This window comes from Chamaea fasciata, unplaced genomic scaffold (assembly GCF_029207755.1).
Source record: "Chamaea fasciata isolate MVZ Bird 193981 ecotype frontalis unplaced genomic scaffold, bChaFas1.0.hap1 SCAF_9, whole genome shotgun sequence".
Taxonomy (NCBI): Eukaryota; Metazoa; Chordata; class Aves; order Passeriformes; family Sylviidae; genus Chamaea; species Chamaea fasciata.
The window spans coordinates 31,188,151-31,200,629 of record NW_027094094.1 but is presented as its reverse complement, the minus strand read 5'-3'; positions in this window follow the sequence as shown (position 1 = coordinate 31,200,629).

The following is a 12,479-nucleotide window of genomic DNA, read 5'->3' as shown; positions in this document are numbered from 1 at the left end:
CTTTTACTTAATGCAGTAAGTAAATAATAAACTCACAAATATGGCTTTGAAATAATCCCGCTTCATCCCATGACCACTTTGTCTCTTGGGCAATCCTTTAGTTTATTTTTAGAAGTTTTTCCTTAAAACAGTTTCATCACCACGTTGGGCCATTTGGTTTTGTTCATTTACTCCTTTAATGACAGAAATGAAACTTTTCCTCACACTGTCAGGAGATTTTAGTGCCCTTTGAGAAATCTTGCATTGATTCCAAATAAGCAGAGTGGGAATCTTAATGAAATAAATTGCCTAACTCTTGACACATGCTTGGACCCCGAGTCTTCATCTACACCATAGTGAAATTCAATTTATAAAACATTCCTGCTAGAAATAAGCTAATTTATTAAAAGCAGTACCACCCATTAGGATATGTAAGGCACATTAAAGTGAAAAATGCTGATGGGAAACAAGGAATTTTGTTTGCAAATTTTCCTTGGAGTGAAACAAAAGTACGCATGGAAATTATCCCAAGCAAATCTCTCAGCTCCATCCCTCTGATCATCTTGGTGACTCCCCTGGATTCGCTCTAAAATGACCACTTTTCAGTCTTCTCTTTACTTACTGCTGTCATAACAACTATAGGTCTCCTGTCTTTCTGGAGATGGACCAGATACAGCCTCTCATTAACTCCCTAGTTCCAAAGCCTCTGGAAGGTGACGCAGGGTTGTGGAGCGCGTTGGTTCAGACACTGTTGATATTACCCTGAAAAACTCATCTCCGAGGAGTCAACTCTTTATTTTCAGCTGACCCTGGCTGTAGAGATCACGGGTTTCTCTGGAGGACAGCAATGACACTTTCAGTGTATTACTCAGGCAGGAATTGAATTACTGCTCTCCCAAGCTTGGCATTTGACTTGCCTGTCAAGTACACAACATCTAATAAAAGGCACTGGGCTGTTTCACTGTGCTGACTTGCAGCTCTCAGAGGCTGGAGGAGACGGGGTAGGCTTTGCCTTGATGTTCAGGAGGGAGGCTTGCCAACAATTTTGAGCCAGATGAATAAACATGTGTTCGGAAGGCTTTTTTTTCTACAAATTTAATAATGAATTTCAGGGGTTGAGGTGAGAACAGGGGGAAGTTTGGATAAATAAAAATGTAGAAATGTCCCAGGAGGACCTAATATCTACCTAGCAAATGTTCTATGCATTACAGCACTTCTTTTCTGGCTGTAGCAGTGATTTCAGGGGCTAGGATTTGGTGGATCAGTCCTGGTAAGAGTTTCAGGCTACCTTTGGCATTAATTTCGGGTATGATCTCAATCCCTGTCTTACAGAATGACAGGCATGATGCAGAGCCTGGCATCACTCACTTGGTGGAGGGACAAAGCCCAGAACACACCCCAAGTAACAAAAAACCAGCCCAAGACAATCATCCAGAAGGGTTTGAAGAGTGTGAAGGCTTCATCCCTGAGAAGTCTGTGTCCCAGGCCAGGCCACGACAGGTAAATCCTGCAGAGGGACAGGCAGCAAAGGCAGCACTCTCACACTCACGGGCCATGAGCAGAGCAGGGGGAAGGGCTGTCCACCACAGCAGCAAACCTGGAGCCTTGTGCAGGCACTGCCCAGAGAGGTGAAATGCTCCCACTTCCGCCTTCCAATGTGTACAACTCCAGAATGAATATCCCTTTCAAAGTCTGCTGGGATGCCAGGAGAACAGCATGCTTTACTTCAGCTACAGAGTGGTTTGGAGCAAACGGCATGTGTTTAGGAACAAGAGAGTCCAAGGAATATTTTTGATACTTTTGACACTTATTTCCTCTCCAAGAAAGGACTCAAACTTTGCAGTGGCTGTGGAGGATTCAGAAGCAGAGTCTTACCCAGTCAGCAGAATTTTATAAACTTTATAAGTTTAATTTTTTTTTATAAATTTTATAAGTCATGTTTAAAGCAACACTGAATTAGCCACTGGTCCTTGAGGGTCAAAAGCACAGAATGAGCTGGGAAGCCTCTAAACAAAGAGTTCCATCTTCCCAGAACAGCAGTGTGGGAGTAATATCTTGCCCATATCTCCAAAAAGATCTTCTAATGGGAAGATGGAGAATTATAGAGCCCAGGGTTGTTCAGTAGGGCCACATTGCCATCCTACAGCTTCTCCTGAGGGACAGGTCCCATCTCTGCCCTGGGAGCAGAAAAGGGCTGGAGTTGTTCCAGGACACAGTCAGGCTGGGGATCAGGGAAAGGCTCTTCCCCCAGAGAGTGCTTGGGGGGGGGAGGGGGGGAATGGGCATGGCCCTGAGGCTGCTGGAGCTCCAGAAGCTTTTGGACAATGTTCTTAGGCATGGGATTGTTGGGATGTCTGGCCAGGCCCAGGAGCTGGGTCCATGATCCCTGTGGATCCCTTCCCATTCAGGATACTCCAGGATAATACATCAACCTGCTTCTGCCCAGGCCAAACTCCTTAAGATTTTGGAAGAAGCTTTGACTAAACCAAGAACAAGGAGTTGTAGGTTGCTGTTGTGGTCAGAGCCAACCACTCAGAACCATGGATGAAATCCAGGGTCTTCAAAGGAAGAAATAAATAAAAAAACCTCCTAAACCTTCATTTTTCTTACGGCTCTGTATCAGATGCTTGCACATCTCGATTAGAGTTCAGGATGACTCATCTTCCACGGCCCTTCTAATCCCTAAAAGACTATCACCACACAGCGTTGCTTGCAAAGATGCTCTGAGGCATAGTGAGAAAAATCCCTGATAGGAATTTTCTTCCTCTTTATTCAAATAAATTTTAACTCTTTTCCTTTTCAGACTTCCAGACTGATACATAACAGCAGCCACTATTTAAATTAGGTGGTGACGGTGAGTTTCTATGATGTACTGCCCATTATTTTAAATTAAACCAAGAAAAAGTGGACTCTTATCACAACTATTGAAAGCTGTTTTCCTTCCCTGTTGATTTACATCCAAATAACCAACTTATCAACCTTGCAAATGTCAACCTGCACTGAGGCAAGGAGGTGTGAAGTTCTTAAGCAGACACTCTCCTTGGGACTGAAAGGTCAGTGTGCATGTTATTTATTCTTCCTGGAGAAAGATTCTACTCTTAAGTCAGGGAAGGCTTTTACACTATCCACAGAAATAATAATGGGAGGCTCTAACCAAGAAAAGACCGGCACCAGCCTAAATCAAAAAAGAATCTTCAAAAGGTTTCAAAAGGACAGACAGAAATATATCCTGAGAATTAAATCAGGAATGGAAGAGCACTGTCCTCCAAGGAGTGTCCAGGCACAAGCCCAGGTTTGGATGCTACTCCTCTTGAGGGAGTCAAAACTCCCAAATCCACTCTGACTTCCACACGGGAATGTCTCTTACTGGCACCTCTTTTCCACCAATTTTAAACACCCTTAAAAACCATCCACTCCTGGTTTTGGCTGGGATAGAGTTAAAGCAGAACACAAACTTGTTTCACTCCTCTTCTTGGAAACCCCAATAACCACTAATTTTATAATGAAATGGCATTATGGCAAAAGTAATCCTGCTGCCTGGCTGGCTCCCACTGCCATGATCAACAGTGCAACCAAATTTTGTTCCTTATGGCACTGTTTTACTACAGAGAATTGAGACAGGACAGTGAAAATAAGGAAAATTTGTGGCTGGAGAAATCAAGCTCTGGGGTTAGCTGAGGAGACAGATGAAATAAGAAAACGGCACTGCACTAAAACACCATTTTTAATGTGCCAGAACCACTGCTTTGAGGGGATGAACAGAAGCAATGCAGCTCCTGCAACAAAATTTATCAAAATAATCCTAATTTCTGAAGAATAAACTCATTATTGTTGTAACAAAGGACAGTCTTGCCCTTAAGACTCCCTGAACACACTGGTCTGGCTTCTAACAAAGCAGCACAAGGGAAGTCAGAGAGTATCTTAGAATCACTAAGTTTGGAGAAGACCTTTAAGATCATCAGGTCCAACCATCACCCAGTACCACCACTGTGTTCACCTCTGACCATGTCCTCAAGTGCCATATCCACAAAAAATTTTTAACACCTCCAGGGATGGGGACTCCAAACCTCCCTGGGCAGCCGCTGCCAATACCTCAGCACCCTTCCCATGCAGAAATTCCTGCTGCTGTCCAAGCTGAGCCTCCCCTGGCACAGCCTGAGGCCGTTTCCCCTTGTCCTGTCCTTGTTCCCTGGGAGCAGAGCCCGACCCCCCCTGGCTGTCCCCTCCTCTCAGGGAGTTGTGGAGAGTGTGAGTGTCTGATTCCCAGATCACCCAAATTGCCAGAAACCAGAGATCAAAAAGGCACAACCTTTTATTACATCAAATCACTTCAATGATGCATCACAGATTTTACAGAGCCCGGTTTTTTATCAAGCCAGGTGAATTCACAAGACACAAGGTTTCACTAACGAGCTGGAGTCGTTTAAAATAATTCCTTCACACTGGTTTTTAGCATAAGGAAATGCAAAGCCTTCTCCCTTCTCTGTTAATTAGTGTGAAGTTGCTGGTTTATGAGACACATTTGCCAGCAACTTCCCTCTTGCATCAAGCCCCTATCAAGATGCTTATCAGGAAGCATTTATTTAATAACGTGGGGTTCTAAATTGGTTCCTTTAATGACAGTATTTTACCCATGGTGTGTGTGAGAGATGGAACACAAGTTATGCAGATATTTTCTTGGTAATGTGTAACTGCAGAGCTGGGATTTAAAAAAAAAAAAAAATGAAAAATAAAAAAAAAAGGCATTAAGGGAATGGAAAATTGGGCAGAAATCACAGAATCAGTCATGGTTTGGGCCAGAAGAGACCTTACAGCCCATTCAGCCCCACCCCTGCCAGGGGCAGGGACACCTTCTACTATCCCAGGCTGCTCCAAGCCCCAAAGTCCAACCTGGCCTTGGACACTTCCAGGGATCCAGGGGCAGCCACAGCTGCTCTGGGCACCCTGTGCCAGGGCCTGCCCACCCTCCCAGGGAAGGATTCGCCCGGACTGTGCTCTTATCTGGAATTGTCCAGACCCAGGGGCAGCACCAAGCACTTGGCTTTGTTAAACATCATGAGCCTCCCATGGGCCACTTCCTGAGCCTATCCAGGCTCCTCTGGATGGCCCTGCCCTTGAGCTGTGTCACTGCACCCTCAGCTCGGTGTCTCCTGCACAGCTGCTGAGGGTGTTCTTGATTTCCCATGGATTTCATGTGGAAGGGGCTACACAACTGGATTTACAGCTCATGGTGGCAACAGGCATACCCTTGGGATGAAATGAAGAGATGGATAGCTCTCCAAGCAACACAATCAGGGTTTTTTTGTTTTTTGTTTTTTTTTTTTTCTGTGAGGGGTAAAAGCTACACAAAGACTGACAAGTTGCATGCCCATTCAAAAGAGGGGTCGCTGCATTTGCTGGGAAAACCAGGATTTTATCTGTCCTCACCCAAGGCTTCTGGTTCTGTGTCCAAAGCTAAATTATTTCTCTCCTCAGAGCAGGACAGCAGCCAATTGGGACACACAAGGCTTCACCACTTACTTCTCACCATTGTCCTCTGTTTCCCAACCAGCACAATCTCCCCGTCAGTGTGGGGGATCTTTCCAAGGCAACACTGTCTTTGTTGTTGCTCGGACATTGAAACTGTTCTGCATCTTGGGGTTGGCTTCTTAAAATCAGCAATCCCCGAACACTTTTGATGTGTGACTTAGCAAAGCACTTGCCCTCTGTTGCCACTGAGGTCACCTGGGGCTTGGTGGGACACTGTGGGGGACACTCTCTAAAGGAGATTCTGTCTTTGTTCATGCTACTCTGCCAAAAAAACTTTCCTCTGTTAAGAAATAAAAGTTTGAACCAAGTAGGAGGACTCTTTTTACTCATCTTTTATCACTTCATATGCTCAAACATGCAATGTCCTTCTACATCTTCTCCTTTCACCTTTGTTTATCTTCAAAATAGGCCAAAGAACTCCTGTGGGATGGAGCATCCTCAAACTAACTCTTGGACAGTACAAGGGACTGTTCTATCTATCAATCACTGTTCAAACAACTAGTTCTGCAAAGTCTTTGCTCTTTCCTGGAGTCTTGACATTCCTTTTGTCCCAGAGGCTCTGGCTCCCTCTCGGCTGATCCCACAGCAGGCTGGGATCCAACCTGCTGGGAATGCAGGGACTGTCTGTCTGCTGCTCTGAGCAATCCAGAGTATGTTACACATCCCCTGGCATTATTTATACTGGCTACTTACAAGTTGATTTTTATGTATTTGGAGTTTCCATCTGTAGGTTCTGGCTCCCTTTCAAAATCTCCCCTTTTTCATCGTGTTCTAATGGATATCTGTTCTCTGGAAACACCTGTCCTTTAATGGGCCCTGTTAGATGTAACAGTGACACTATTTTCCATCTTATTACATGCACACAGTTTTCTGTTTGTTTTTTAAATCCCCACAATGCTACAGCTTCCTTTCATTGCAAAACAACAAAAACAGCAAGAAAAAAATTAGTTTCAAGTCCTGATGAGTTTTTGATACCCAACAAAAATGTCAATGCTGGGTTTGCAATGAGAGACCTCAGTGTAGGGAAATATTTTCCACTGCTCAATTTATTAAATTATTAAAACCAAGTTGATGAAAATGTATTGGCTCATATGACTAAGGGTCTCCTGTTCATTCCATTCTTTTATTCTGCCTCTTTTATTCTTTCATCAAACTCTTTCACAAGAGTCAGAGGCCTCCATCAGATTATTTCTATAATTAAGATGCTTTAAAATGGCACTTTAGAATGGACTTGGAGACTCCAAGCATCTGTACTGTGTGTGCGGCTCCAAATATTTTAGATCCTAACAGACCTAAGCTCAGTGTCCTGAACAAAAATCCATCCTGCAGCATCCAAGTGTCACCATCCAGCCCCCTGGGAGAAGGATTCGTCCATGTGGGGGATGTCCACATAGCAGCAGGAAGGCCTCAGCAGGCTGTGGATAAGTGAGAACCATTTGTTCTTGAGCTCCCACTGCTAGTGCAGCCTTAATCACATTATGATCTTTAGGAGATGAGCTGGAAAGGCTCCAAAATTATAGAATATGAGGGGGAAAACGGAGGAAGTGAGGGGAGGGTATGACTGACACTGAATACATCCCATCAAAACATCCCTAAAACCTCACCAGACCCATCTGTTTATGGAGGAAGGGAAAGATCCCAGAAATCAAGCAATTGCCAAGTCACAAAGGTCTTCCTGGACTCCTGAGGCAACTTGTGGAGTCCCACGGGAGAGGAATAATCAACAGGATAATTGCTGGGTAAGAGCAAAACAGATCCCTCAGGTTTTTTCTTCAAAGCTTGGGGGTACCCACAAACTGGGGGCGCAGCGCTTGCTCCTGGGAGCCGTTCCTGAGAACTGCAGGTGGGTCTGCACCCAGAAATCTCATACCTTCCCTACCTGAAAAACGTGGCTTTGTGTCCCAGCCGTGTTTGGAAAGCCCTTTGGGAATTCCACTGCTTAGCAGTTCTTTTCCCAATTTCCAGTTTAAACATACTTGGGATACACTTTAGCCCACCAGCCTTTCCAGCTGGATTACAAGCTTCTATTCCCTTGCTGATATCTGAACCCTCAATGTGTTGGTAAAAACTGAACATCTCTGTTTTTCTAGGAAAGGAATTGGATCAGTTCTGCCCCAGGGAGGAGGAAGGGAGGCACACCAGGCCATGCCTCATCCTTCTCTCCACTCTCCAAGTTTAAACAGACCTTCATCTGATGACAACCAATCCAACCACACACACGTGAGTGAGCCTTGGACAACTGGACAAGCTTATCTACTCACCAGACACAGCCTGAAACCCCTCCCAGCAGTGTGTGATTTTTTTAGGAGCTCCATCACCAGTGGTTCCTTGCTCCTCCCACTTTAAGCCCCAGGAAAAGCTACAAACAGCCCCTTCACAGGGAGTCCATCAAACCCAGAAATCCTGACAGAAGCAGCCCCTAAGAAAGAGCAGAGATATTCATCTCATGGGACAATTTCCCTAAACTTCCAACTGACTCCAAAGACCTGCAGTTCACTCGCTTCCTTAACAAAAATGATTTCTGTTTTTCAAGGCCTGCTATGAAACTTCCAGAGCTAAAGCTAAGATGGAACAGGTTTCCCAGAGAAGCTGTGGCTGGCCCTGGATCCCTGGAAGGGTTCCAGGCCAGGCTGGACAGGGCTTGGAGCAAACTAGGATAGTGGAAGGTGTCCCAGTCCATGGCAGTGGGTTGGAATGGGATGGGCTTTCCAACCTAGGGCATTCTGGGATGATTCCTTGATGATAATTCTGGGAGAGCCATCTTTTGTATTTTACAGCTCTTGGCTGGTGAGTGGCAGTGCCCAGCTCAGCACTCATCACCCGTGGGTGGAATTTTTGTCTTCCCTTTGCATCCACCTCTGGAGCATTTCACCTGCCACTGCCTTTCCCAGCAGTTAATTCTGCCTCAATCCTCCTGCAGTTTTCCACTGTCAGCACTCAGCTCCAGTGCTCTGGAGGAAGCACTGGCAGCACACCCTGTGTCTTTTGCAGCTCATTTATCAGTTGAGTATCATAGGTTTGCGCAGATTCCTTGGAGACCGTGCTGCTGTCATCCTCTCACTCAGAAAACTGCTCAGTTACTCCAACCTTCTGTTTCCTTTCCTTTGACCAATTTTTTCACTGATTTTCAGAGCATTCCTTCTCTTTTTCATCCTTTTGGCTTTAATCCCAAATCCTCAGAGAGCTGGACACAGAGCACAGCAAACTTGTGGTGATCTACTCCCGTTTCACTGATGAGGACCCATTTTGGGGTCCATTTGCTCCTTTTCGCTATCACCTTGCCAGCAGTCTGGGGATGCTGCTCCGAAGATGGGGTTGTGCTAAGATTTCCCATTCCCAAGGCCAGGTTGGATGGGGCTTGGAGCAGCCTGGGAGAGTGGAAGGTGTCCCTGCCCATGGCAGGGGCATGGAACTAGAAGAGCTCCCCTTGGGAGGGCTCTGCCTCCAGCTCTGTCCCAGAGGCTGAGCTGCTGCAGTTTCCCATCCCTAAAGGAGGTTTCCTACCTCGAGGAACAGGACTGCTCACTTAGAGCCCAAGATCTACCCTGGCTTGGTTCCATCTTTTAGTTTGTTTGGGGACTTTTGGAGGGGAGGAGGCAGATGGGCTGGTGCCACGAAAATCAGTTCCAAGGCTGCTACAATAACCCACTTCTTGCTAGTCTGGCACCTTCCTCCTACTCCCCAGGCAAGGTTGGCTTCACACCTGCACCGATTCGTACTTGATGGAATCAAGTTCAGAACTTGATATTTTACATCTAAAATTTTATTTATTCTGACTTTATAACATACCTAGGCTCTGAACTATTTAGAGAAAATTGCAGCTCTAGGAGGAACAGGTGTCCTGGCAATTTCTGGAGTTGTGAAAGCTTCAGCTATGTGCTACAACCAACCACTTTCCCTAAAAAAAAGTTGAACTTCCATATGCTAAAACTCTTGGTTTGTTTACAGCAGCCCCCCTGCTCTTAGCCCCTAACACAATGGGTTGTTATTATTAAATTTTATGCTGCATTTGTTCTACTAATCCACAAAGTCAACAAAATTCTTTTTGTGTAATTCTTGTGTCCTTCACAGCATTACAGGGGTTTCAAAACCTGCATCCAAGACCTTGTTCCAAGGTCACTAAAGAAGTATAAGGGAGGGCTCTTCATGAGACTTGTCCCTCAGGAATGCTTCTGATTCCTCCCCTGCACCTGGAGCTCACAGCATCCTGTCCCAGTCCCCTTTTCCAAGCTCCTTATCTGCCTTAGCCAGCACCTTATAATTCCTGCATTAATCTGTGCCATCTCTGCTTTCAATAATAATTTCCTCTGGGAACGGCACTGAAGAAATGCTGCCTATAAATCCAGAGATCTTAAGCCCCCTGCATCTCTGTAGTGTGAGGTGTCCAGTGACCCAGCAAAAAGAACCAGCCTGGTACTCAGATAAAACCACCTGCTGAGCAGAATTTTCCCTTTGATTTCACTTTTCACTCAGGACCTTTTGGATTACTCTTTGTTCCAAACCTGACCTAAGAAATCGTCTGATCTGCATGGGCTTTCCACGATCTCCTTCTGCCCAGTATTCTCACATCAGAATGCATTATATCCCCAGATGGAAATGAACATTAAAGGGTTTTGCTAGGGAGCAGAGAGAACAATTGAAAAAGTGATGGATTTGACTTCTCCAAAGGAAGTCACTAACAAAGCCAAGAGCTTTGCTATGCTTTAGTCAAATAAATCATGCAGACTCAGCAACAAAAATCCCAACTGAAAGGAGAACTGGAATTGCAGGATGATTTTCCAGCTTCTTCCCATGACAGCAACATTAAACTGATATGGATGTAGAAGGGGAATGGAAATCCTGCCCTGACAATTTCTTTGGCAAGAATTAGTTCCTGCCATTCCAGAACAACTGTTTCATATTGCTCATCAAGTTTTGAATCTGAATTTTTCCTAGGAAAGAAATAGCTTCTTTTTCATTGCAGTTTATATTGGCACCCAAATTCAGTGCCCAGAAAAAAGAACTTGCCACATTTTCTCCTCCTACTCCTCCCCTCCTGCCATTCTGTGTTCAAAATCCCAGCCAGAATTCAAACACAACTTGAAGGGAGATAATCCTGGTCATGAGATGTACATTCCCAACAGACAGCAAGCCTCTTTCCATCTTGTGATTCCAATCAACAAATTCTCAGTGCCACAGAGTGTGCAGCAGCCAGCATCCCAGAGAGACACATTTTACATCCTTTCCCCAGCAGATTTTCAGAGTTAGCAATTTCAAAGACATGACCTTCATTGAGGAAGCACGGTTCTCATTGTATGTCTGTACAAACATCCTAAAACATTCCTTAATTCAACACCAGGAAATCAAAAGTTAAGGAATACAAGGAAAAAAAAAACCCATCATTTTCAGGAAGTGCAGTGGACAAATTGACAAATGAAAACCATCCAGAAGTGAACTCAGCCTCAGGGAATACAGCTTTTTACAAATTATTCAAGTGAGAATTTTGGGAATTATTTCCAGCAAAAACATACCCATATTAAAAGGGAATTATCACAGTACCTTAACTGCACTTCTCAGCCATAGCTGTCGAGATTATATGTTAATCACCTGGAAAATGTAAAATAGAAGATTAATGATATTGTTCATATCTTAATTACTGATTAAAAAGAGCATCTAATCTCACACATTTTCCATTATTTAAATAGTTTTCCCTTCCCAAACAAACAGAGAAGAGCAGAACACACAGCTTTCAATATCTGCATTTTTATTCCTGATAAAGGCTGCTTCAAATAAGAAAAATAACGAGAAAACAACGCCTGAGGTTTTCATTAATGTAGTTTACATATTTTCATGAAGGCTGTCAACTTGGAAACCAGGGAGAAATTCATAACAAGTTTTATCCTTCTAAAATGCCCACCTTAAAACACATCAGGCACTTATCTGTAATTTGCTTTGACTCAAATATATTCCCCACCCTTCCCCAAGATAAAATATTGAACAGGAAAATCTCTCACTGGCTCTTTCCAGCTCTTTTTGGCCGTATGAGTTATCCCAGAGATGGACAACACAATTGGGGGATGGAGGGGTATTTTGGAGCTGCTTCTCCAGTGTTTATCCAACTGAGGTTGTGCCATGGAGGAATTCAGGAGGAATTCAGGCCTCCTGGAATTGACTGGGTTGGAGGTTTCACTTTTCTACCAGCACTAAAGGGAAACACAAGGCAGAGACCCCAGGACTCCAAATGGGGAGGGAGAGACCCAGGATAGTGGGAGGCACCCTGAAACTTGTTATTGGAGGGCTTGAAAATCAAATTGCACAGGTGCTGGGCTCATTTCACCTTTTGCTTTTGGGAAAATCCAGGTCCTTATAAAGACATCCAATTCCCTCCCAATATCCCATCCATCCCTGCCCTCTGGCAGTGGGACACCATTCCCTGTGTCCTGTCCCTCCATCCCTTGTCCCCCAGTCCCTCTCCAGCTCATTTTAGGCCCTGGCAGGGGCTCTGAGGTCTCCCTGGAGCCTTCTCCTCTCCAGGCTGGTCAGCACAGAATCCATATTCCATTGGAATTAACCAGCTTGCCATGCTCTCCAAGCAGAAACAGGGAGTTTTAGGCGCACACAGTTTGCTTTGCAATGACCCAATCTGTTCCTTGTTCTGAGGTGGGATAAATCCACATGACATTGGCCAGTGAGATTTAGGAGATAACTTCAAGCTTTGAAGGCTGATGAAAGTTGGGGGAAATACATACATGTTGTGTTGACTTCCAACAAAATATTCCATAAAGGGAAACAACATGGTATTTCCATAGCCTTCAGAATTTAACCGAGTAAAAATGAGTAAAGCTTCATTAACAAGACACCAGATGTGTGTGGGAGTGCATCACTCTTCTCAGGTCTGCTTGACCAAATAATTTATCTCATATATATATATACATATATATATATATATAAAAAGAAGTACAACCAGACAAGAATAAGGCTTAGACAACACG